Below are 25,177 nucleotides of genomic sequence, written 5' to 3' on the forward strand. Positions count from 1 at the left end.
AAGAGAGGCTTAGTTTGGGGTTTTTTTTTTCTTCTTTTTTAAATCCCTAGAGTTTTACAACATCCTGTTCTTAAGAAATTAATGCCTAAGTAGCAAAACTGCCATTCTCTATAACAAAAATCTCAAATAGTTATTTGCAGTGTTCCGAATCAGGGACGAAAAGAAAAAGACAACAAAACTTTTTCCAGGACCAGAAGATATTCTGCTGTGGACTGAATCTGAATGTTGGTTGTCACTGAACCTGGCCTTCAAACATATGTGCAGCACATATCTGCTCCTTGACCTGTTCCATTCCATGTACTGACTCTCCCAAGTGACTGACAGGGGAAAGCAACAGGAGTCCTTGGTAAATATTGGTGGTTAAGCAGCTAAAGGAAAACTATAAAAAGTTAAGTCTCTCTAACTGACAGACTCTCTGAACTGACAAGGTATTTCCAGTCAATAAAACTGCTGTGATTTTTTAAATAGGTGTGAGATACAACTGTGAATAATTCAAAAGGAATAAGTACTTTCAGACCTCAGAAGTTACAAGCCATTGTGGTGGTTATTTTTAAATATAAATTAAATGTAAGTCCATGAAATTACTTGTTATGAAGAACAAATCATTTTGATAAGCATTTTTGACAGAAAAATCTATCTACTGTCATTTCTAAACAGAACAAAAACACTGAGAGAGGAATATTAGCAATAGCAACCTCCTCCTCACAAAGTCACTTCATAACATTTGATGAGAATTAACAAGAAACAACCTCCCAAACATAGCAGGAAAACTCTATTGTAAGATTTTCCTTTGAGAAAATACCATTCAAAAGCAAGAGTTTAACGACATTAGGTTACAAATCTCACAAACAAAATTTTTTTAAGTCATAGATTTAGGAAAAAATGTCAAAATTTATAATAGATATACTAAGCAACCAAAGATTTGCTCCTATTACATAAGTTCCTATGACATTTTTTATTTCAAGGTAAAGTTGAAACTATTTCCTTTTTTTAATCTATCTGCTGTTCAGAAAGACACATCCCTCTAATTTTTAAAAAGTATTTTTGGAAAATAGGAAAACACTGTCAATTATAGAACAGACTATCTTACGTAGGAATACAGAAAATATTGTTCATGTGTTCCTTGCTTTTATCATCTTTAGATCTCTACAGGCAAGAGCTAGGGAGAAGGAAGGTAATATTGAAAAAATTGTGAGGGTTAATTTGGATACTGCAGCATGTGCTGTGTTGATTTTTGCCTTGTATTTAAATTACATTATTATTTTGTTCAAAAGCTCTCATTTCAGTGATATTAGGCATGTAACAACTGAGATAGATGTCTTCATCTAATCCTGGTGTATCCATGTTTTGTTGTAGATCATAAGGATAAGGATACCTTCTAGCTCTAGGCTATGTTAATGTAATACTGTTAAATTACTATACAGAAAGTCTAATAGAAGAAGTTCAAGAAAAAATACAAATGTTAAATCCTGACCAAAATTCTGAAGAGGGATGGAAATGAGAAATTTTGGAGCTTTCCTCTAGCACAGCACAAAAAAAAAAAAAAAATTATTCCAAAACTTCCCCCTCCTGGTGTTTTAATAAAATACTTCTGTCAAGTTCCAGGGAAAAACATTTGGTCAGAGAGGCTCACTATTTTGCCTGCACCTAAAAAAATGTCTGTGACATCAATGACTTTTTTCTATTATACTGATATCTCCAAAACCCATCCCATGCCTAACACAGCTCCTTCTGAGGTACCTGAAGGTTGCGTTGCTCTCTTTAAAGAGAAAACCAGAATCTCCACATCATGTAGAGCACATGCCACTACAAAGAGGTTGCTATTTATTGTTATCTCCAAGAGCAGCCACATAAATTTCACTAGTGCTAAATGATAACAGTGCTACCACTCATCTGTATTGCCTGGCAAGCTACAAATCTGACATTTTTTAGTCCTTTTAATGACTGGCCTCTTAAATAATGAGGAGTAATAGTTTGATGACAACCATTGTGCAAGTTCAAACAGTGAATAGAAACTTGCATGACCCACAAGAGAGGAAGGATCAGAATCACACCTGGTCTCAATATGTTCAAGTAGTAGAGATTTGCACTCACTCACACTGGGTCTAGAGGCTAGATTTGCAAATTGCTCCCCAATGGAAGAAAACTGTGTTTCTTACCTGCCTCTCAGAGTATGTTCTTTAACACTTGTCCCTAAAATGGAAAGAGACATTAAAGCAACATGGCTACTTTTTATTCTATTAGCAACATGGCTACTTTTTATTCTACTCTTCACCATTCTAAAACAGAAGTCGTGCTTTTACCTGAAACAAAGTGTGGCAATAGAATGGAATTGAAATAAGGGCATAAACAGGTTTTCCTTCTATTTTAGAAATTAAAATGTCAAGAACAAATGGAACTGAAAAACTTCAAGAGAATCAAAACCTTCCAAGTGTTCTTAAATATACTTGAAGAAAGACAGGAGAATTTCTAGGAGAAATTCTGCCCTTCCTTCCACAACAAGGACAGAAAAATGATCTCTTCATACTTCCTCTTTATAGTTTCACAAGTCATTTGTCAATTTTCTAAAGAAGTGTTTATCTAACAGCATCATTAATCCACATCCTAAGAGTCTTATTCACATCTCGAATGTTCCCCCATTCTGTCCCCAGAATCTTTAAGACCTATTTTTTTTAAATTGGATTTTCTTTTCCACAAAATAGGTTTATACATTGAGATAGCGCTATGTCTATATGTTCAATAAGTAAATGACAGTGGTTACACAATGGCCTGACCTAAGTGACAGGGTCAAAATTCTGGGTACATCCATAGGGTAACTCACAGTCACCCTTCCACCTCACATGCTTCCCATAGAGCTGAAGAACAGGAGGAATATGGTTCTAAACTTATAAAGTTATAGAAACAATTACAAATAAAACAAACTCTTCCTGTACACACTCCTGTGTAGAGCAGGTAACATGACATGAGGAGCTAACTTAGGGTTTAAGTTTTTATCTAAACCTTAAGTGAGCAGGAAGTTTTCTAACAGCTCATAATCATTATATATGTAGTGTAATAACTTTTTCTTTGAAATAGCCATCCTACAAAGGAGTCATTTACTACTATCATCTTGAGAGAACAGCATTTAGGTAAATCCATTTGTGATAGATTCACCAATCAGCACATTTTTCTTAAACATCCAGAGTGTTTGACCTGCTGTAATCTAACTTAGGTGAAACAAAATATTGTTCCAGTTTCAAGAAACTTCTTAAGTGTTTTTATAGAACATTCTTAGAGAAGATGTCATATAAAAATTAAACGTTTCTGAACATATCTCAGAAAACCTCACAAAAAAAAGAAAATTATGTTTGTGGTTTTTTCTTTTTCAATTTGAGATATGGTACAATTTTTTGTGGTTATAAGAGTTGAAAGTGACAACTCAATGCAAAAATTCCTTAAATTGCTTTTTTATGCTTTACAGTCCGTTGTTTAGAGAAGCAAAGGTAAACTGGCTCAGTAACTCAGCAAGTTGGTGCATGAAAGTTATAATTGCTTTTCCTGGGCCTTAAATCAGGAGCAAACAGCATAGGATTTAATAAAAAACCAGGAAGTAAAACTTCTAGCTATTGATTCACAAGCTACTTATTTATAGCTTCCTATCCAAGAAAAACAATAAATGCTACTGTGCACCACGATTTCAGAAATTTTTGTATTTTCTCAAGAAAACACAAAGTTGTAACTTTTTAATTGAGAAAGAGCTATGTCACTGTATATTGGCTTTTATTGCAGTAAATAAGAATGTTATATAATTTCTTGTTTGATTGTATATCATGCACTTCAGAAGTAATAAACACACTCCTTTTGTCTGGAAAGGTCAGTGTCTTGAACTGTGAATGAAAAAAAACCACTTTCATGGGAACTTAACTGCAATAGAAGAATGAAGGACAAACCAGAACTAGAGAGGAGATTAAAATGCACTTTAACTCAAGCAAAAGCTCAGAAGGGAGTATTCAATAACATGACATCATAGCATAATCTAGAAATACTGATAAACTCATAGCAAAAACAAGACACACATTGTGAAGAAGAAACTTAGTCTGCCCAAAAGTTAAGCAGATTATTTCAAGTTGATAAAAAACAAAAGGAATATAACTGAATTTCAATAACTGTTTTCAAACTCCTTCTAGAAAGGAGATTAATCTTTAAGGGCATCAATTAAGAAAATTTATGAGAACAAGTGACAGACTCCCAAATAATACAGCTCTAAATCAGCTTCACCTTCATACCTGACAATCCTGAGAAAGTAAGGCAAGGAGCTCTCTGAATCATTTATATATACTTTTAGACATTTTGGGATGCTTCCAATAGGCAATCCACAAATATTGTAAAAACTGAAACTCTAACTTATTCCAAGTTAACAAGTGTGTCACTTGCCCAGGAAGACCAGATTCCTGAAGGTATGGACAAGTTAAAGACTAAATTTAATTAATGGCACTTGGTCCACAGCTTTATCACATCTTGGTAAATAAGCCTTCTTTTACTTTTTGGAGAAAGATCAATGTGTGTGAAAGGCTGAAGGAAATATTTCTTGCAGCTATAGTTACCACGTCTAACTTCAACAGCGCCTGTCTTCTGATGAGACCAACAAAAAATAACAGTGAACTAAAAAAGTTTAGTCTTTCTCCCTTCTTTTACCAGCTGATTGGCTGTTCAGCATTTTTTATAAACCCTACTCAGGTAACAGAAAACAGTAGCATGTTCTGACTATAGAAGATTTGCAGTCTCTGACCTCAGTGAGGTCAAGATGTCGCTCCTATATTCCATTTAAAAAGACAATTCCTTTTACAAAGCCTTGAACCAGAACACCCTCAAGTCTTTCCACTGTTTCTGATTCACTAATCTTTTTTTCCCCCTATCACAACTAGCAATGCTTCATTGTATACAGTATCAAAATGGGGGAAGAGGTGAGACACACATGGACAGACACCTCCACAAGGGACAAAGAAAAAGTCACATCCTGAGGAAACCTCTTCTTTATTTTCCTTTCATCTGTGCTCCCTAAGAAACAGCATAAGAGCACAATGGAATAAAAATCAGAACAACAAATAAAAGATCCACAGTGACATCTATTCCTCAGATGACAGTAGATGTTAACTACTTAACACAGATGGATACCACTACAGTACCATGTGAACAGTAGTTATTTACTTGTTTTCTGAATTCCAGGCTTCAGCTTTGGCATTTACTAGTTTGTTTGCTATATTACCTTGTCTATTCTGCAATTCCCAGCAAAATTACCCTTCACCTAATATGTATGTTTGTTTTCTTGTGTTGTTGTTCCATTATGTCTGAAATCATGAATCAACAGATCCTGCCTGACAAACTTGTTGAGACAAATGCTACTTTGCAGTGACTTGAAGGCAAATATCTCTATTTTCCCTAGTTTACTGTCAAACCAGGAGGAAAAAAAAATCCGAACTCTATTCAAAAGGCAATGATTTACACCATCCTAAACAATACTCTTCTTCTGTATATGAAACCACTGTAATTTATAATGTCTGTGCATCCAAAATATCAAATTGACATGACAAATAGCAAGATTTTCCCAATAAAGAGAAAAAATAATTACTTTTACTTGATTCCTTCTCTCATCTGGAGGTGATATGAACAGTAGTACCTCAGTTTGCTGTTCAGTGCCTTGGAAAGTTGTTCTTATTCTCACTTCAAATGAAAAATTAATTTTGGGGAGTTCTGCCTAGATATTACAGGTAACAAAAAGTCTTGATGAAGCTTTGTATAGTACAGATTAATTTAACATTACAAACAGCTTAGTATTAGGTTTCAGGGTAGAAAATTCAATTCTCTCTGAGAGGATGCACCCTAGATGCAGTCTTTCCACTCTACCTTCAGCTTTCTCTCCCAGTCCTAAGCAGCTGTAGTAATTACAATAATTCCACATTCCTAGATGCTGGACAATTTGCTTAAGCAACAAAACTTCATCTGGGCCAAGTTTTCTCTAGATTAAGAGGAAGATCTTTAATTGCAACAGAAATAAAATGGACCTTAAAGAAGAAGAAAATATATATATCAATTTCATGCAATGGATTTCCTCTGAACTGTCTCTGTAGCATAGAATTAGGTACCAAGGCCATAAAAAGAAACAGAAAAGGCAGAAACATTCATCAACTTTCCTAATGCCACTTTATACAGCTGTTTACTTAATTCCTATGAATTCTCTTCAGTCTCTTCGTTTTCCACACATGTTTTCCAGGAAGTTTAGGAATGTATTTGCCCTACAAGCTGACAAGACAAAGCTTACTGTGCACAACACTGATGTGGGCCCAGTCCCACAACAGCTACCTCACTAACATCTGGGAACTCTGCAAGAAGGCTCAGCTTCCAAAACTGTTTGTACAGAGGAGAGATTTCCATATAAAAAGGCCTATAAAAGAGGCAGATTTACAATTCCCAGTTTGGAAGAGCATTGGATAATCTCATGTGTTTCAAAGCCAGCACAGTTCGTTCAGGTCAGGACTTGCTGCAATACAGAGCACTACGAGCAGCAATGTGTTTTATTTTCACATGAGAAGCACTCAGAGGTTGTTAATTTCTTTCTTGTCCCTTTTTAGTCTCCATTTAAAACTGTGAACCTTCTTGCTGAATATTCCACACACACAAGAACAAATGTACAAGTGAGAAAGGATACTTTTCCTGACAGAGAAATCAGGGTCAATCTCAACCAAGAAGATTCCATGAAACTGTGAAGGCCCTATAAGTGGACCACAGGGGTCTGAGCAAGCCCTGTTCTTACTGTGACTTACACTGAGAGTATTTGGCCTCATGAGTCAGTGCAATTTGACTCCAAAATGTCCTTACTAGAGTAAGGTTATATGGGACTAAGTTAAGCATTTTGAATCCCTTCATAATAGACAGTATTTGGGACTAATTATTCCTGTTTTCCTGAGGACCTTTCAGCCACTTTTAAGACAAAATCTAAAACCTAGTATTTTGAGGAGGTTTAGAATGCAACCCCAACCTACTGAAAGGCTTACAGGAAAAATCTTTCTATCAATGGCACTGTCACTGCCATGGGAACATACTGCAGCTGTCATTGCAAACCCCTGACACCAGATTTAACCTCCTACACAAATACACATTGCAACTACTGTTTTGCCAGACAAGACATAGCTATCCAGCTAGCAAAAGAAAAACATTTTGTCTTTTAATTGCTTTCTGTACAAACTGCTTAATTAGAGTTTTGTTTTGTAATTTGGTAATGAAAGCAAACAAAACTATTTGTAATCCAAAAAAAACCCCAAACAGATTAACATCAAAGCAGACATGTAGGAAATAGTTGGAGGGAGGAGGTGGGAAGGTAGAGTTTTAAAGTGTTTTTCATTCATGGCATTACTCAGTCATAAGCTCTGTTCAGCCTATTCTGAAAAGAGCCTAAGATACACTCACAATCACTTTTTTTTTTTTTTTGGAAGATGCAGCACAAGTTTCTAAGGTCATAAAATCTCACAGTACACTTCAAATTTTCCTTCTCACTACAGTCAGTGACAACACTCAGAGCTGGATCCAATCTGAAAGCCAGAGCCACTCTTCAGATGTACAAAAAGCCTGGTTAAGGTCGGTGGCAGAGGTCCACAAGGTAGGAGGGTGCTGGGGAGCACCTTGTGAGCTGAGTGCTCAGAGAAGCAGCATGACTGAGCCCAACACATCTAAAAGGGTGCCCAAAAGGGCCAGTCACAGCGTGACATGAGCTCCAAAGGCCTGCCCTGCAGCATGGGTGCACCTCATGGATGCAGCCCGGCCACCAGCTCCAGCCGCCATCGCCAACAAGGCACTCAGCCCTGCTGCAGGAAAGGTTACCACTGACCATCTTGGAAAACCACTTTATTCTTGCCCCCACAATGAAATATTCCAGTAAATGGCCTGTTTAACTATTTCCAGACTGACATGCCTGCTCAATATTTTATAACTTAGGCAATTCCACCGTGAAAGCAGAGATTGCATTTCACTAGCAACACCAGTTGCCAAAGCAGCACATTAATGCCCTTCTCAGGAGAAAAAAGTGCAAAATGCAGACATTCACTTTGCAGTAAGAAGAGAACAAACCAAATTGAACTGAAATATGTTCATTTTAAACATCACCAGTGAAGAGTGAACAGTTTTATTGGTATGAAACTGGAATAACACTTCCAAAGGCTGAATAAGCACTGAGCACATTTACATATGTGAAATGTAACCATATGTGACTTCAAATAAACTCTGCTGGTTATGAGAAAACTTCATACTTCATTGTTTAGAAAACATGACTTAAGTTTTCTAACCATTCTTGGCACTGGGAGCCAGGAGAGAAGTGAGAAGAGATAAGAGGTGTTTTACAAAAGACAACTTTTAGGTTCTTTTTGACTTCTGATTGTACCTGAATAACCAGAATATGATGAAAATTGTAAAACAAATTGCTTATCTGGCTTTACTGCTTATGATGTGATTCTCTGCGTAACATTTTTTGCAGTCATGGGTTAACAGCTGGAAACAACACAAATATTATCTTTGTATAAGGCCAAACATGGGCATAAGTGGAAAGGATGAGAATTATACCATATGTCCATTTTCTGTTTACTCGGGTCTTTTTCTCCCTAATAACTTCCTTACACCTTGTTTGCTAAGTAGAAAATAATGAAAACACAGAGTACACTGCCTTCTAGAGAATAATAATATATAAAATTGTACCTTATGTCTCCAGTGATCTCACTGGTGTCAGCATTGATCTCACAGAAGCAGGGAACGGGCTGAGCAAAACACCTAAAATAAATTTAAAGAGAATAATTAAAAAATTATGTTGTTGCAATAGACTTAAGACCTACAGTGGCAAAATATGAACTGGAATTTCCTTTCACTTTTACAGAAATATATCTGACGCAAATGGCAAAATTGAGACTTATCCACATTTTGTGGCACTACTACAGAAACAATTACCTTAGGCACACAAGGGCAAACCACTAAATTATCCAAAAAGGAGGAGAGACAAGTGTGACAAGAAGCTATTTTTTGTCTTTTGAAAAGATTTTTTTTGGAGAAGTAAACTGAAGAGCACAGAGGAAATGTTATTTACAAAAAAACACTTGATTTTGCAAATCTCATTAATAAAAACTCAAATACCTCAGAGTGGTGAGAAATTCTATTTTGTCAAATAGCTATTTCTACTACTGATTTTTCATTAAAAAACATAAAAACTGTGAACTGAAAACCAAGACAACAGGAAAGAAGTAGGATGGGATTAGGTCTGTTATTGAAATGCTAAATTAATTCTCCATCCAGATGTACAGCATTTTCATCACTGAAGGAGGACCTTTCTCATATTGTAATATATGAAAGTGCAGGACCATTACTGAAGAAATCCTATGGTTTTGTGAGGGCTGTGGGACCAAGCTATGACAAGAGAGCTCTAAATCAAAATAAATTAAAAAAAATAAAAAGTAAGTCAGAAAGAGTCTGGTCTATTGAAGTGAATAACATAAATTGTACAGGATTTTTTGAAAAATTACTAATAGTGTTTTAAAATGCTCCTAGTATGATGATGTGGGTAACATGGGTATTGCTTACCCTCTCTCCAAACTCACACTGGTCTTCTTTGGAACTTCTGAAGATTAAACTAGACCTTGCCAATTCCTACCAAGTTATTTGGCTTGATACACGAAATGGTGGTAGAATACTGACTTATGCACTGATTTGCTCAAAACAACATTCCCAAAGAACTGAATACATAAATAAAGGGCAAAGGTGCCGCCAGAGACACACAACCAACCAACCAACCTAGAGGCCACATGGAAGAAATATTTTCCACTTGTTCCTGTAGCAGTGTTGCATGTCTCCCTTTTTAACAAGGAGAATTAGAGACAGAAAAATGAGAAAATTTGATGTGAGATTCCATTTTGCTACTCAAAAACTTGACACTGAAAATTTGGAAATTTCATTGAGGAAAACATGATGCTGAAGCCGATTTACAATTTATCAAAATTAACCTAAAACAAGAAACAATTATTTAATTGTCAAAGCCAAAGGACAGGGTGATTCAGCCTAATGTCCTTAGTGAGAGACACCTCACAGCAAAGAGCAAGCTATGTGGACAAAGCAGGGGTAACTGCTGGAAAAACAGCACCAATGCTTATGCACATCAAGGAAACACAGCGGTACTTTCAATCTTTAAACGCTCAGATTCCTAATTTTAATCACCATCACTTCCACAGTAAACAGTGCTTCAGGCATAAAGGTGTTTGCTGAAGGCAGTGGGAGGGTGGGGAAATGGCCTCCTGGATAATACCCTTCAGATAGCTATTGTTCCAGCTTCCAGAAACTGCAGGCTATTTGTGATTAGATGTTGATAAACGAAATGTAGATGCCTAAAATAATTACTTTAACCCACAATCAGTTGCAGTAAAAGAGGAAGTGTGTTAATGACCTTAGAATAATGAAGTTGTTACCACAAAAAATACTTACTAATAGGACTACAAATCTAATAGTCTTCACTCTATTCACAAATATTCTCTTATTTACCAGAGACCAAACTAGGGTTTGGCTTAGGATTTTATTATTGTGGAAAGCAATTCAGTAAGAACACAGGGTCAGGAACTGGAGTTTCACATCACATCCACAAAAAACTGTTGCACAAAGCACATCATCTGTCTTTAACTGAGATCCTGAAATTATTTCAATCAATAGGCAGTGTGACTTAAGTGCTGCAGTGTGAGCCTTTCTGTGTGACTAAATAGTGAATTAAATAATGGTTTGCTTCTGAAAAGACATCACCTATGGTCACACCCATAAAAATATTGCTTTCAGCTACACAGGCCTATGCTGAAGAAAAAAGACATAGGTCTTAATTATAAGATAAATTTCTCATATTTTGAAGGATTTCTTCAGTTTGTATGCAGTACGAGAGAATGGGTTTATAATGATATAAAAGGGAGTAATGTGGCAAGGCAATGGTAGGGTAGGACAGTGGCAGCTCAAATATTTCAGCTCCTTGTTCTTAAAAAAAAGTATCTGTGGTAGTTAAACTTAAACTATCTCCACTTTTCACATCAGATTGAATTACAACAATGTAAATTCCTACTGTTAAATTTTGTTATGAATGTAAACTTTCTTTTGCAGATCAGCATCTACATTAACCACATGGTCTTAAAAACCAAATGGAGTGGCTAAGCTGATCATTATTAACCAAGCTTACATTTGTTGATCTCTACTGTTGCTGACTAGATGAGGCGCCAATTTAGCAGCAACAGATCTCTTTGTCTGTGCTGATGGATCAAAGGTCAGACTAACTCCAACCATGTGGAGCCTAATGATAGCTAGGGGAGACCTATGATGAATATAAAAATAGAACTAAAGATAAAGGCTTTAATCACAAGTGACAAATGACATTTTTGATGTGTCAAGTTCAATATTAATTATTTTCAGCTGCTCTGCTTTTTCTTTTGTCTTAAGGAAACTACAGCAATTTGCTGACATGCCTGGAAAAGTTCAGGTGCAAAATGACCTCAGTTCAGTTTGCAGATTTACAGGAAACCATACACTATCCTTGGAGCATTTAAGTACTAAGGCCTGTGGAAATACTTCAGCTTGTTAAAAAATATAAGTCAGGAGATGATAGTGCTCTCTTCCCAGTTTTAGAATGAGCTAAATCTTCTTTATTGTGGACATAAACACAACCATGGACAGTGCTCTCCCAGCAGAGAATCAACAAGTGTCTGGAGAAACAACATCTGTAATTAAATAACTTTCCAATAAGTTAAAAACATTACCGGAGTGGGAACTTCTTTTCCACTTTTCCAAAGATGGTGTCCCTTCTATAACAGCCAGCGCCATCCATTCCAGTATGAAAAAGACATCTATGTTTTATGTGATTTCTGTCACTTTAGAAATCCACTGCCTACTCTAAGGTTTTATAAAACATCTTTTATTCATGGCAGAAAGCTAATTAGGCTGTCAAAATGAACATTTCTAAAAATCCTTCAATAAGTAGGAGTAAAAATTAATTACTGTAGTGGTTTAAAAGACAACTGAGAAGTGCATCTTGACAGATCCTAAACTAGAAGTTTTTCTTCCTTGGCCTTTAAGCTGAGGAGTAAACAACACTATGGTCATTTAAGAGAAATAATTATATTTAATCTGTTTACCACATGTGATGAACTAATAAGAAAATGAGTTAGGCAAGAACACAGTGGTATTTCAAATACCAAGTTATCTGAAGAATCAGTAAAAAATTTCCCTAATTCAACACAAACCAACTCAAAAGATATGGTGTTCATCACAGGTGAACTCTGAAAATACTGATATCTGCCTTTGATTACTCACAAGGGATCAGTTAAATTATAAATATCTGAGATCACTGCTTTTCCTGATTGCTGGAAACAACAGTAGTATGAAACAGAAGAACTCATGCCAAACAAACAAAAAAAAAAAAAAACAAAAAAAAAAAAAAAAAAAAAACAAAACTAAAAAGAAAACAAAAGAAGAATAAAAAGTTTTTAAAAGTGAGATAAAAAGAAAAAATAAAATAAACCTCTAAATTTAAGCACAATTAGTTGAAGTAAGTTTTGTGGCAGAGATCTACCAGCAAAAGCAGATGGCAGCACCATGAAAGCCATTGTACTAAGGAGGAGGCCTAAAGAGAGAATCATTCTGTTGATACATGGTCAAAATGAGACAAATGGAAGGCCCCAGTGAGTCAGCCTGAAATGCAGCTATTTATTTTCTTCTGCTAAAAAGGTATTATTTCTGGAGATAAGGAAGCATTTCATAAAGCAGAAGAAAGAAGCCCAGTCCATCTATGTCACTAGGGAAAATTATTGCAATTCTTCATCTCAACCAATAGCTTCCAGCAGTGGCTGCAGATGTTATCAATGAAAGAAAGGATGGAAATAGGAGATCCATATGAACATCTTTGAGCCATTAAGCAGAAGGACCATGTTTAAGCTCAAACTCTCTGCTTTCTGGCTAACAGCTAAACACCATCACTGCAGTGGCTAATGAAGTGGCAGACAGGGAAAGGATTTCTGGCATGCCAAGGCAGATGAAAGCAGCTGCACCACAGGATCAGAGGCAGCTGATATCCAGCCTATCTGCTATCCCGCAAGGCCTGGCAGCCCCAGACTGCAAGCTGTCCTAGTGAAGACAGGGAGCAACTCAGGGTCTCCAGCAAAGCTGCACCAAAGGTCCATAAATAAAACAATTTATGTGCACATTACTGTGCTCATGTCTTCTGCTACTGGGCTTTTTGGTTTGGGTTTTTTTGGGGATACCTTTTATGAAAGAGTTTATAAATGGGGAAAATTAGATTAATAAATACCAGTGATTCTAATGATATTTATAAAAGTTAACGTTTGAAGCTTCAGCTCACTATTTATTACTTTAAATTGAAGCCCAGTGTTTCTCATAGTCCATCAAGTTGTGTCTAAAGGGGTTACACAGAAGTAAGGGAGATACTCCAGCTGATGAAAAGACAATCACAACACTATTCTCTGGATTACTACACTGATTGATTCCATTACTGACCTGAGAAAAACCTACACGTATTCACAACACGATAGGGTATAAATTTTTTCTTCGTCTGTATTCAAAAGCAATCAAAGCAAATGAGCTTTTTCTCAGTGGTGCCTGAGTGACATTCATGGAGAGAAAGCTTGGAGTTATGAACTGGCTATAAATGACTCACCACGCTTTACTGCATTAATGTATGCATGTTTTCAGGGGCTGACCTTTGGGCTGACCTGTCAGAGGTATAGCAAAGCCATCATCCACTGACAGGCCTTTACTGAGGGAGAAAAATCTTTGTAATAGCACAGAGGAATTTACTAATCTGACATCTAGTTTAGCAGATTAATCATGGATTTTCTTTGATCATGCCTTGCAACAATGTGCAGCAAGTCAAACCAATCAACAATCATTAATTAAAAAGAACAATGAAGAGCAGAGGCTATTTAGTTGTGAATGGCACACACTGACTGAATATTATGAGTTCCCAGATGAAAGCAACATTTCCTAAATGACATAGATCAGTACTAGATAAGTTTCAAGATAGCTGGGCCATGTAAGAAGGAACCCTGAAAGAATGTTATCAGAGTCTAAAGAAAAGAGCAAAATTAAACTGGAAAGCTGACTTAGGACTTGCATGAAACCAAGCCCTGCTCTGGGATTCCTGCAATCATTATAAACACCAGTGCAAGCTCTGCAGTGGTACTCATGCATTGCCTGCAAACACTAAGGATTGAAAATTCTGGTCTCATAAAACAGATAAATATAGAACAGTGTGACCCTATCAATCTGTCTCAGCCTTCCTTCATCTTAGGTGGTGCTTAAACAACAGGGGTGTATCTTGAATGTGTAGACCCTGATAGTTAGCTGGTGTAACCTCATTTTTGTGTCGAAGTTGGGAGATTTAATATTTCTTTGCACAACCAGAACTCTGATCTTGTATGCTCTGACACTGAATTTTTGATTTCTTTTATTAAGTAATACAGAAAGTTGACCACTTTGTTGAAAACTTGTTACTCTTACAACAGCAGACTCAAAGTACCGCCTGGTTCTACCTTTGTGATTGTAAACCAGGCCTGTGTTCCTACCTGCATGACACTATAAAGAATGACTAAGCTTTAATTATTCTGGGAAATTAAGTGAGTATAAAACAAAAGTGAAATGCTTAAGGGCACCTTGTTTTAATAGAACAAAGTATAAGGAAGTTACAGGCGTGTACCGGCTTAAAATTTTATTACCTAAATAATTGCATAATTATACAGTGGGAAAATTTTTTGATGCAAAAAAAAAACCTCTTTAATGTTTGCACAGTTTCTTGTTCTGTTCTAATATTAAATGAGATATTTATGGCCAAACTTAAGCAGATCTTGTAGAAGATTAAAATATTTCTTATTAACAGTAATCAAGGTTTTCCTTAAAGCTCCTTGTCACCAAAAGTTGCAGAGGTGACTGGTGAATTCCTCCCGAGTTTTGGAGCAATGAAGCAGCCTGGTAGGTGGGGGGCATTCTGGCACTGTCAAGGCTGCAAGCCAAAACCCAAAAGCAGTAATGAGGCTAACAAAGAGGAAATTTATAATGGTCCTCAGCTCTCCAGACAGCAGAGAAAGGGCTAATAGAGCCAGTAATCAAACAAAAACCAACAATGAGAGGCACATTTCAATAACGTGGCTATTTAAAGACTTATCTTAAACCACACAGCAGAATGTCCACCAACTACAATTTTCAAATAAGGTTTGTCATTTTACAGAGAGATGTGCTGCAGCTGAAACAGAAGGTCTTGGCTCCTTGTGTCAGCCCATATATATGCAAGCTTGTTTCACCTGTGTTAGGCAGAAGAACCAAGCAGATGATACATACCTATCCCTGAAAAATCTAAGAGTCTTTGTCTAATTTTGATGCCATTTCTACAGCTATTCTGTGAAATGGGTAGAATGTCATTAGCCTACACTTGTCCATGGTTCCTTTATCCAAGTACAGCTTCCAGGTATCAAGAATGTTAATATACAAAGCAGCAGCACATCCAAGCACCCTTGTCTCCTCTTCCCATCCTAAATACCTACTCACACTTCTTTCCAACTGGTCCTACTGAAAATAACCTCTGGTGTGAAACCAGGTGGGAGTGCAAATGCATGTCCTTAGCTCCAGGGCAGAATACCAAAATCCGATGTCTTCAAAACTCATTACCATAATTCCTTCAGGGCAAAAAGAATGTGTCTATTCTTGGAAAGTGATTTAATAAGAAATGTTTATTTCATGAAGGAATCAAGCAGTATAGGAGTCAAGCTGTAAACTGTGCAGTTTCCTACTTGCCTTTGAGATCACTGACAAATACAGTCCAAAGCATAGATGGATGAAGTTGATACAAGCAGTTTAAATGAAAGAAGAAAATTTCAGACTGGGATGTATTTAGAGCTATAAAATACAGTATTTCTGCAATGGAGACTACCTATAGCATAACTACCCTGTTGGTTTCAGTCACAAGGTATGAGAAAGTAGAGGTGCCCAATGAGACTGCTGTGATCACTGCTGACAAATGTGCCAAAACTCAGAGAGAGTTCTCTCTTAAATTCAGCTGCAGGTCTGGCTGCACCTTGCTGCTTTTGCTATGGCTAGCACAGAGCAGAGATGGACAATGGGAAATTTTTCGTGGTCTGGCAAGCAGCTAATTTCATGAACATTCCCCTCTACCTGAAATTGTAATTGTTGACTTGAAAAATAAATTTCATTTTTTGCTAGAGTAGCTGTAAGAGACCTTTCCTAATACAATATTTTTCACCCACATGAAGGTCCAGGTTAATTTCTTTCATGTCAAGATTTAGTTTTATTCATAACAATAAATAGTTGTGTTTTAATGAATTTACACAGGGTAAGGTTTTTGTCCAGACTCAACACACAATGAATAAAATTTGTTCCCATCGGAATTCTATTATTGTTTCCTAAACCGCAGTTAGAATAAAGCTTAATAATGCATGTTCACCTGAAATTCAGCAGCCACTGTTATGAAAACCATTTTCTTACTTTGGAAGGTTTTTGTAAATAGTCTGTATTTTTTTTTGTGGAACTAGATATGCAGTTCTGAAACTCTGAAATTGAAATGGATTGAAAGGTTATTAGCTGTGTTTACAAGGAAGATGACTGTGAGGGTTCTCAAGCTCAGAAATAGATGTTGAAAATGATACCTGATATGCATATTTCAGGAAACAGTATTCAAAGAAACAAACCCAATAATTAAGATAGAAAAAAAATTGCATTTCTCTAAGTTACTTAGCAATTTCTTCAACCATCCCAGCAGTGTTTGAAGCATATCATTAGAGATGTAATTCCTCATAATATACCTAGAAAAATAGTAACAGTTCTCTGAGGAGAAGTAAGGGAAGTTAATAAGATGAGCTGGAATGAGAGTAATTATAGAGTAAGGCAGAAAATAGATTTAGAACTCAAAAGCATATAAGAAGCTAATATATCCTAATGCATCAGTCTTAGCTGGAGAAGCCTAAATTGCACATAGCAATGATTCATTTGAGACATTATCCTAAATGAAGGTTTCTAGAACTTCTCTATGATACCATGTGAATATAAAGACCACTGCGATATAAAGACAAAATGTATTCTTGTATTTCTCTTCACATGACAGCAGTTCTAGTCTTTTAGTAAAATGAGTCAAATGAAGGTTGTTCAGTAGAAGAGATTTTTATTTGGCTATGTGAGACCTTCAGAAACTTTTAAATCAAATTTTGCAGAATATTAGACCCAGGATAATGCAAACTCTACAAACAGATATTTTGTAGAGGAAGCACAACATTAAGCACTCGCTCTCTCTTTGACCAAAAGGATATTAGAGAAAGATTCAGATTTTATGTTTAGGGGAATGAAAGCTTTTTCTTGCCCTCTGAGGAAGAATAAGAGTTTCACATTTAGGGAGGCAGGAAAGGAAAAAAAATCTTAAAATGCAGCACTGTAAATACAGGGAAAGAGCTACTTAACATGGTGCCTCTAACACCCAGGTTCTGGGCTTGACAAATGAAGGCATCCTTCCAGACCTATGTCCCTAGCTGATACAAAATTTTCATTTGCAAAAATAAAACCACCGTTGCAGAAACACGTGAGATGATGAAGTTGCTAAGGGACCTGTAGAAGCTTGGTTCCAGTGTTACAATTACGTAATACAGAGCTGACTTTGAAAACATTTATCACATGATTGTGAAATCTATCACATGAGTCTTACCTCTGCATTCAATTACGTACTGTATGAGCCTGCAAATGCTTGTAAAAAACCCAATTTCTGACATTATGCAGAAAAATGATGCATTCATTTCCAAATAATTGAAAAGGACAAAAAGCAAAAGTCTGATTTTATGTTTACAGCTAACGTCACAGAAGCCCTTTACATCATATATGTGTACGCAATGTGAAATGAAAAATCATTACACTTATGGCAATTTATCATCTCCCTGCTTAGCTTAAAAAACTAATTTCCTCTCCCCATCGGCTTGGCCTGGCCAATGGTGTTGGGCAAGAAAAGCCTTTTTGGTACTTTTGGACTCATGTTCCTACTGAGTTTACATGGAAACCCTACAGTACAGTATATTCAGGTGCCTATGGTTTCTCAGTAAAAAAAAAAAAAAACAAAACAAAGCAGAAAACACTGTCTATTTAATCTCTAAACCATCTAGCTATGAAATCAAAATGAAATAATTTCACTGTGTGTGAAATTGCCCCGGTTGAAGAGACTGTAAAACAGAGAGCAATCTGAGGTGCAATTTTCCATTGCACATGTTTTTCAAAGATAAACATCTGATCAGAACAGTTTGCTATTGGTAAGTGAAAATAAGAACCAGAACTAATAGAGTAGCTGCCAGCAGCTTCCAGATCATTAACTATTGTTTATTTCTCCTCATGTTCAGACATCAGACTGCAGTGATGGAAGATACAGTCATTAATTTGGGAGTCATTTCAAGATGATCCTATAAACACTGAATCAGGATACTGGCAAGCTGCCTATGAAAACTTGCTGCCAAGAAGCTTTTTTTCTTCTTTTGAGTAGTAATTTTTATTGCTGCTATTATTTTCTGCCTTCTACTTGCTGCAATAGACCAACTATGGCTAGGTCATCAGAGTTTATATAAGAACTGACTTTTTATACTTTTTTCTGCAGTTACAAATGGTTTATGCATTTGCCATAAAAAACTCTTTTTAAAAGTTGCATCATAAAGCATCGATTACTCTATTCCTTACCTATCTCATTGCAGCCAAAGAGAAAAATTTAACTTTTCCTTACTGAGAGGCCTATTAAAGTGAGCTATCTGAAATAATTAATCTGCAAGATTTCACAGAATGTATGTCTGCCCTCCCTCACAATCTCCTATTTATAGTTCATCTTAATTCAAAAAATAATTTTAAAAATTAAATAAAATAATTTTTCTCTCTGACAATATTTCGATAGGAAAATAGTGAAAATGCAGTAATATAACGATAAATTCCTGCAAATAACATATTAAGCATGAACTACTACTATGATTGTAAAGGATATATTTGAAATATAGGATTTCCATATTCTTGCAAATATTTTCATTCTCCTGGACAAGCCCAGAGCCAATGGCTCAGAACTGCCACTGTCCAGGACTAAAATACTTCATACCTTCTGTGAGTCTGAATGCTTGCCAGAACTTTCAGGTTTTTATGATTATAATGTAATAGTTAGTTGGTGCATGAAAGCATCAGAAAACCAAGAATTTATTCTGAATCTTACTACAATATGGATGCTGCATTTCATGCATCATGAAGCTATTGCTAATTAATGCAGATGGTGACAGGCTAAAACAAATCCTAATAACAGCTGGTAGACTCTCCTGAAGAACCAAAAATTGTACAGATCATTTGAAGTTTACATAATGATTTTATGGCATCATTGATTGCTTCAAATACTGTGCATCACTGTCAAAGGGAACATCTGATATGAGAACAGTTTGTCCAGCCAGAAGAGGGATAATTAACATAAATACAGAATTCTATTCCTGAGTTAAAGAATCTTATAGTATATGCCACACAATGTTGAGGAAGTCAAAGTTAATGGCTTTAAATGTTAAAATATTATGTCTTTCTTCTGACTTAGAAATAATCAAGACGAACAATCCTCCACTGTTGTTTTGGCCTGGACATAACACAATAAAATGTGGAATACAAGACAGAATGAGTAAATTCCTTTATAATAGTGAGATTAATTTTAAATTTCCTTTATAAAACCATAGTTATGTCTTCACAGTCTATTTCTGGATCAATAAACAAAGAAGAAACCAAGTTTCTGATCTGATAACTGTGTTTTTATTGAAAAAGTATGAATTAGGAAATAGAAGCCTTTAAACACTCAAAAATACTCTAGGTTAGGAATGTCCAGCCCTATTAATCCTACATACCACATCCTAAACCCCAAGAACTTTACATAATACATACTTGATACCACAAATAACTCAGTGGATAGGCAGCTCAAAGAGCTGTTCCTCTGCCAGGAACAGCAATGCCTCCGTCACAATTCCTCCATTTCACTGCAGGATGGGAATGAGCTACAGTACCAGTAGGCTCGAGGGTCTCTTGGACCTACACCCTGCACAGGTCAGGATGAACACTTCCTCAGGGAGCAGGTCCAGGACAGGCAGCAGCTCAGCCCACAGAGTGACTGCACCCCACAGCTGCCTGGAGCTAGCTGAGAGTGAGCTTCATCCCAAGAGCTTCTCTAAAGGTTACCCTGCTTTCCCTCCTCATCTTCCTCTTCAAGGGAACTTGCTTTCAGGAACACAGAAGTCTTTGAGGTGTGAATGATCTTGAAGCTGTGGTCAAACTAATTAAAGGTTCTTTAACTGTGAATAAGAATCATGCAGTTTGACCACATTAATGGCACCTATTCCTCTGGTTCTCCCATAATTGCCCCTGTCATTAGTCCTAAAAAGTGTTCTTTGTGTGAGTTACAAACCAGAATTTGCAGCCCTAACTGATCCCGCATTTACAGAGCATGCAAGGCAATGCATGCTTTATCAGGCTCCAGTCCAGACTCAGACTGGGACAGGAGGGCCTGAAGGATGCAGGGAACATGCAGCCCCCCAGGGCACTTGCAGGATGGCTGCACAATGAACAGAAATGCACTGGGAACCCTGGACAGCAAGAACAAACTCCATGTGTCCATGTGTGAGGAGAAAGGGTACTGCAGCAAAAGTTAAGCTAGGAGATCATGAGAGGATATTGCTGTTTCCTAGCATTGATCTCTGAAAGACTTAAGTATCTTGTATGGATCCAGAGGCATTATTTTAATACTTGCTCAGAACTTTTGTGTGAACCTTCCTACTGGTAGTCCAAGCAAGGAGGATAGGGTTTGTGGGCATCACAGTACAGACATCACATTCCTGTAGGAAATTATCTGCAGAAACTGAGATAGCTTAACCAAGGCAGGCAGAAAGACCAAAGAAACAGACAAAACTCAGCTTGCAAATCTTTTGTGACTAATTCACTTACTACCACACTTCCAGTTTTCAAAGTTAGTCAAGATTATAGGAGTGGGAAAATAAAGAATCTTGATAAAATGTCCAGAAATTCAGTGAAGTTCATATTCTAACAGTACATACTAAAGGGAAATATCATGACAGGTGAAACCAATGCTAATGTTTACTCTGAAATACAGAAATTAATAAAATCCAAATTTATCTCATCTTCTGTTTTTTCTAAATAACTCCAAGAGCTCTCCAGCAGAGAGACATGCATAGCAACAGAAATACAACAATCATAACACACTGGCCCAGCAGAGCTATCTGATCACATCTGTAAATGACCACTTTTAGCTGGCAGGAAGACCTTTAAACACAATACAAAGTCATTATTATTATGATGGAATTAGCTGTACCAGCAACAGGTTAGAAGCAGCTCTCAGCACCTCAGCTTCCTTCGGTCACTTTGCTTTCTGAAGTGTATTATCATATTCCTTTTCATGATCTTCTACATTAGGACATATAAACAGATTACACTTCCCAAGGACTCCAAATCTGCAGCTGTATTATTTATGAAGATTTTCTGAAGAATACAAACAATAAGCACAGACATTCTTTCAATCATTATTCTGAGATCTACAGGAGATAAAGTTCCCCAAACCAGCTTCTAGGATTAAGTACTGGCCTCAGAGGAATGCACTGAAAATTATTTGCCACAAATATTTGTCTTTATAGAGCATCCTAATTGATACCAATCTAAATGTTTGCTGCAGAATTATTACAGGAAAAGGACAAGCAGACCACAGAATTTGCCAATACTGTTTAAAAATAAAGCAACTTTGAACAGACAGAATTTACAAGAAAACATAAATTAAGCATGGTAAAGTTCAAATGTATAGTCATAAATCTTTTCCAAGCATCTAGAATTCCAGTACTTTTTGGAGAAAAATATTTTGAAGTTACTGGGGTTTAGTTTCACTTTTGAAGGTATTTTAGTTTTGTTTTTCATTTGAATGCAATGTCTAAAATGAAATTAACATCTCAAAGGACATTTTTCATTTCCATCAAGTTAAGCATTTCATGGACACATTATGCTCACAGCAAATTTCAGAGCTAATTCTGATGGAAAAAAAAAAAAGATTCTGGGAAGAGAATCATTCTTGAAATAAACAAGGAAAAAAAATTGTTTTGGCTTTTACTTGCTAATGAATTGTAAAAATGTGACCAATTGCCCAGGACTAAGTTATGATAATTTAAGATTTTTTTTCTCTATTAGTAAGCCTTAGCCTGTGTTTAATTAAGAAAAGTTTAATTATTTTTTATTTACATACACATAGCTCTGAACTGTATATATAAATGCACACATATATACACACACAACCATATTCCATTCACTCTGATACAATTGCATGTGAGTATTGTTTGAATATTTTGCAAACACAGATCACAGAATCACTAGGTTGGAAGAGACCTTTAAGATAATCGAGTCTACCCCAGCCCCTAACACCTCAACTAGACCATGGCACCGAGTGCCACATCCAGTCTTATTTTAAACACATCCAGGGATGGTGACTCCACCACCTTCCCAGGCAGACCATTCCAGTACTTGATCATCCCTTCTGTAAAAATCTTTTTCCTAATATCCAATCTATATTTCCTTTGGTGCAGCTTAAGGCTATGTCCTCTCATTCTGTCAGATACTTCAGGATGTTATAATATGCCTTGCATTCTACAATCAGATCAGACTTGAATGCTTTAACATTTTAATTCAACTATGCAATCTTTTTTTCTTTTTTTTTCACCTAGGACTGAGTCCAGAATAATTTTCTCCATTCAAGGTGAAATTTAGAAACCAAGAAATCATGTTCCATTGAAAACTGTCCTTGAACTTTTTTTAATTGAACTTCAGGGCTAAATCAGGGGGAAAAAAAAACCCAAAAGGAAGCAAGGACACTTTTCTTTAATAGTCTGAACATAAAAAACATCTCCCTTTACACATCGCATTAATTGTCCAGTTCTCAGGAGAAAAATATAAGCTATACAGAGAGATTTAATATCTAAAGAGTTTCAAAAAACTTATCTGGAGTACTGCCATTACAATAATCAAAAGAAAAAAAATTACTCAACTAAATATATTTTATAACAAAGCTAATGACAAATACAGCAGAAATAAATGAGGTGCCAGCACTGCCTAATCAGAAAGACTGCGCAGTACCCTGATAGGGTTCTAACACATTTATTAGAGGAAAACTTTTAGTTTAACCTGAAAATCCTCAGAGGCAACATTATCCCCTAAAGTTTTTATATTATTCTTTTCTCATTGTAGTTCTTCATTAGGCTATAAGAGCTCCCAAAGCACTAGCTCTCTAAATAAAATCATCATAGAAAAAGAAGAAACCAGGTAGTAATGGAATCCAAGTTACGAATGCAATGATCAAATTAAAGAAAGTGAGAAGCATTTGAAGGAGTCATCCTACTCCATTGAAAGCATTCACTATTGAATTTCAGCATATTTATCTGTAGTATCTGCCTTTGGTGGCATTGCTCTTCAACACCATATACATAGCACTATGTTGTTGATTTTGGGTTTCTTCTAGGGGTATTTTCTGTTAGTGTATGAACTTGAGTTTCCAGATTGTTTTCAGAAAATCTTCAGTGGATGCAGAGAGAATTCAAAAGGCTCTTCCCACTGGGTTCAGTTTAAGCTCAGTCAGCTATGATGGAAGACAAGTCTTTCTCCAAAAACACTTCTACAATTGTCATTATACACATTACTGGTAACATTAAGATATTTACTTTCCTTTGGTAAGACAAGTGCTTTGAACACTATTAGCTGGTTATTAAACATGGAAAAAATTGTGAAAAAAGAGACTACCAGAAGAAGAGATATTCTTATAATTTTTATTTCATATCCATTAAGAAACTATATTATTATTTTCCTCATTCAAGGGAAATATACACATATAATAACACAAATAAGTTAGCTGACCTCATCAGGAATGCAGACTTACTGTGAGCTAACTGAAAGCTCCTTCAATTCTGCATTCCAGTCCTTGGAAAAGGGCAGAGAAAAAGCTAACAAGACTTAAGTGCATCAAGAGAAGAGCTGCTCCCTTCCTATTTTGACCCTGCAAATGGATAAAATGGCTATAAATTTCCAGATATGTGCCCTATTTTCAATTTTTAAAAAAAGTCACTCTGTGGTTATTTTTCTGTATTTAATAAGATAAATGTAAAAATAAAAATCAATATTCATTGATTTATGAAGAAATCAATGCTCTCAAAGAAATTTTGAATCAGATTCAGTAAAATGGGTAAAGTAATCCTAAATCACCAATGTAAAAATCTGTTGTTATACTTCTAAAATTTCTGAATTTTTCACCTAGCTTATGAAAAAAAAAACCAAACCCAAAATGTTTCATACTAAAGAGTTTTAGAGTATAAGCAAGTCCACAGAAAAGATCAAATATCAAAAATTCAAGAAGAATTAAGATATCGAACAACGCACTTTCTTTTTATTTGGAATTTTAGGAAAATAAATTGTTTGCAGATTTTTGCTGTTAAACTGTGACACAAAGTGTGACATCTTGTGCTGCCAGGACTTTTGAGCACCAACTTCAAAATTAAAATTGAGGTCCAAGTATTTGTCAAATTGGTTTCAATTAAAAAACCCCCACAATTTCTGTAAAAAAGCTGCATTCCTCAAACCAGGAATAACACAAGGAACCAGGTGCAGTATCTAAGAGCCAACCACTCCCCACAACACCCACACACCGAAAAATGTCTGGTTTTAGTAACTTTTGCTTAAAGTTTTATATATGAATCAAGTTCAGATTTCATGAAAACCATTTCTGCGGTACCACCAGACATCAGGAAAATATTTTTCCCTTCATATTAAGCCACCACAAGAGTCAACAACTCAGTCTTCACATGAAATGCATTCAGATACAGTATTTGTGTCCTTTTTGTGGCATATCACAGTAACTTAAATATGTTAAATTCTGACTTAGCACCTGTTCTTACACATTGGCAGGAAAGAGGCAATTTTGACCGACAACACTGAAAAACAGACAATTCCAAAACCAGGAACAGTGACACACAGCATGAACTATTACATAACTTTACCAGCAATCTTTACTCCTTTCTAAGACAAAGGAAGTTTTTCCCATGAAACCATAACT

General features: G+C 36.1%; 1 long non-coding RNA gene across 3 annotated transcripts in view; it reads right to left on the reverse strand.

Moving 5' to 3' along the window:
* Positions 1–25,177, reverse strand: part of LOC135444972 (uncharacterized) — a 205,395-nt gene that overhangs the window by 63,624 nt on the left and 116,594 nt on the right. For 2 of the 3 annotated variants that reach the window (XR_010439393.1, XR_010439392.1), the window contains exons 3-4: positions 8,722–8,793; positions 2,160–2,193 (exon numbers count right to left, since the gene is read on the reverse strand). This is a non-coding gene — a long non-coding RNA (uncharacterized LOC135444972). The remainder of the gene's footprint in view (positions 1–2,159; positions 2,194–8,721; positions 8,794–25,177) is intronic. The other variant, XR_010439394.1, reaches the window with a different exon arrangement.

The sequence above is a fragment of the Zonotrichia leucophrys genome, chromosome 3 (genome assembly GCF_028769735.1).
Source record: "Zonotrichia leucophrys gambelii isolate GWCS_2022_RI chromosome 3, RI_Zleu_2.0, whole genome shotgun sequence".
NCBI lineage: Eukaryota > Metazoa > Chordata > Aves > Passeriformes > Passerellidae > Zonotrichia > Zonotrichia leucophrys.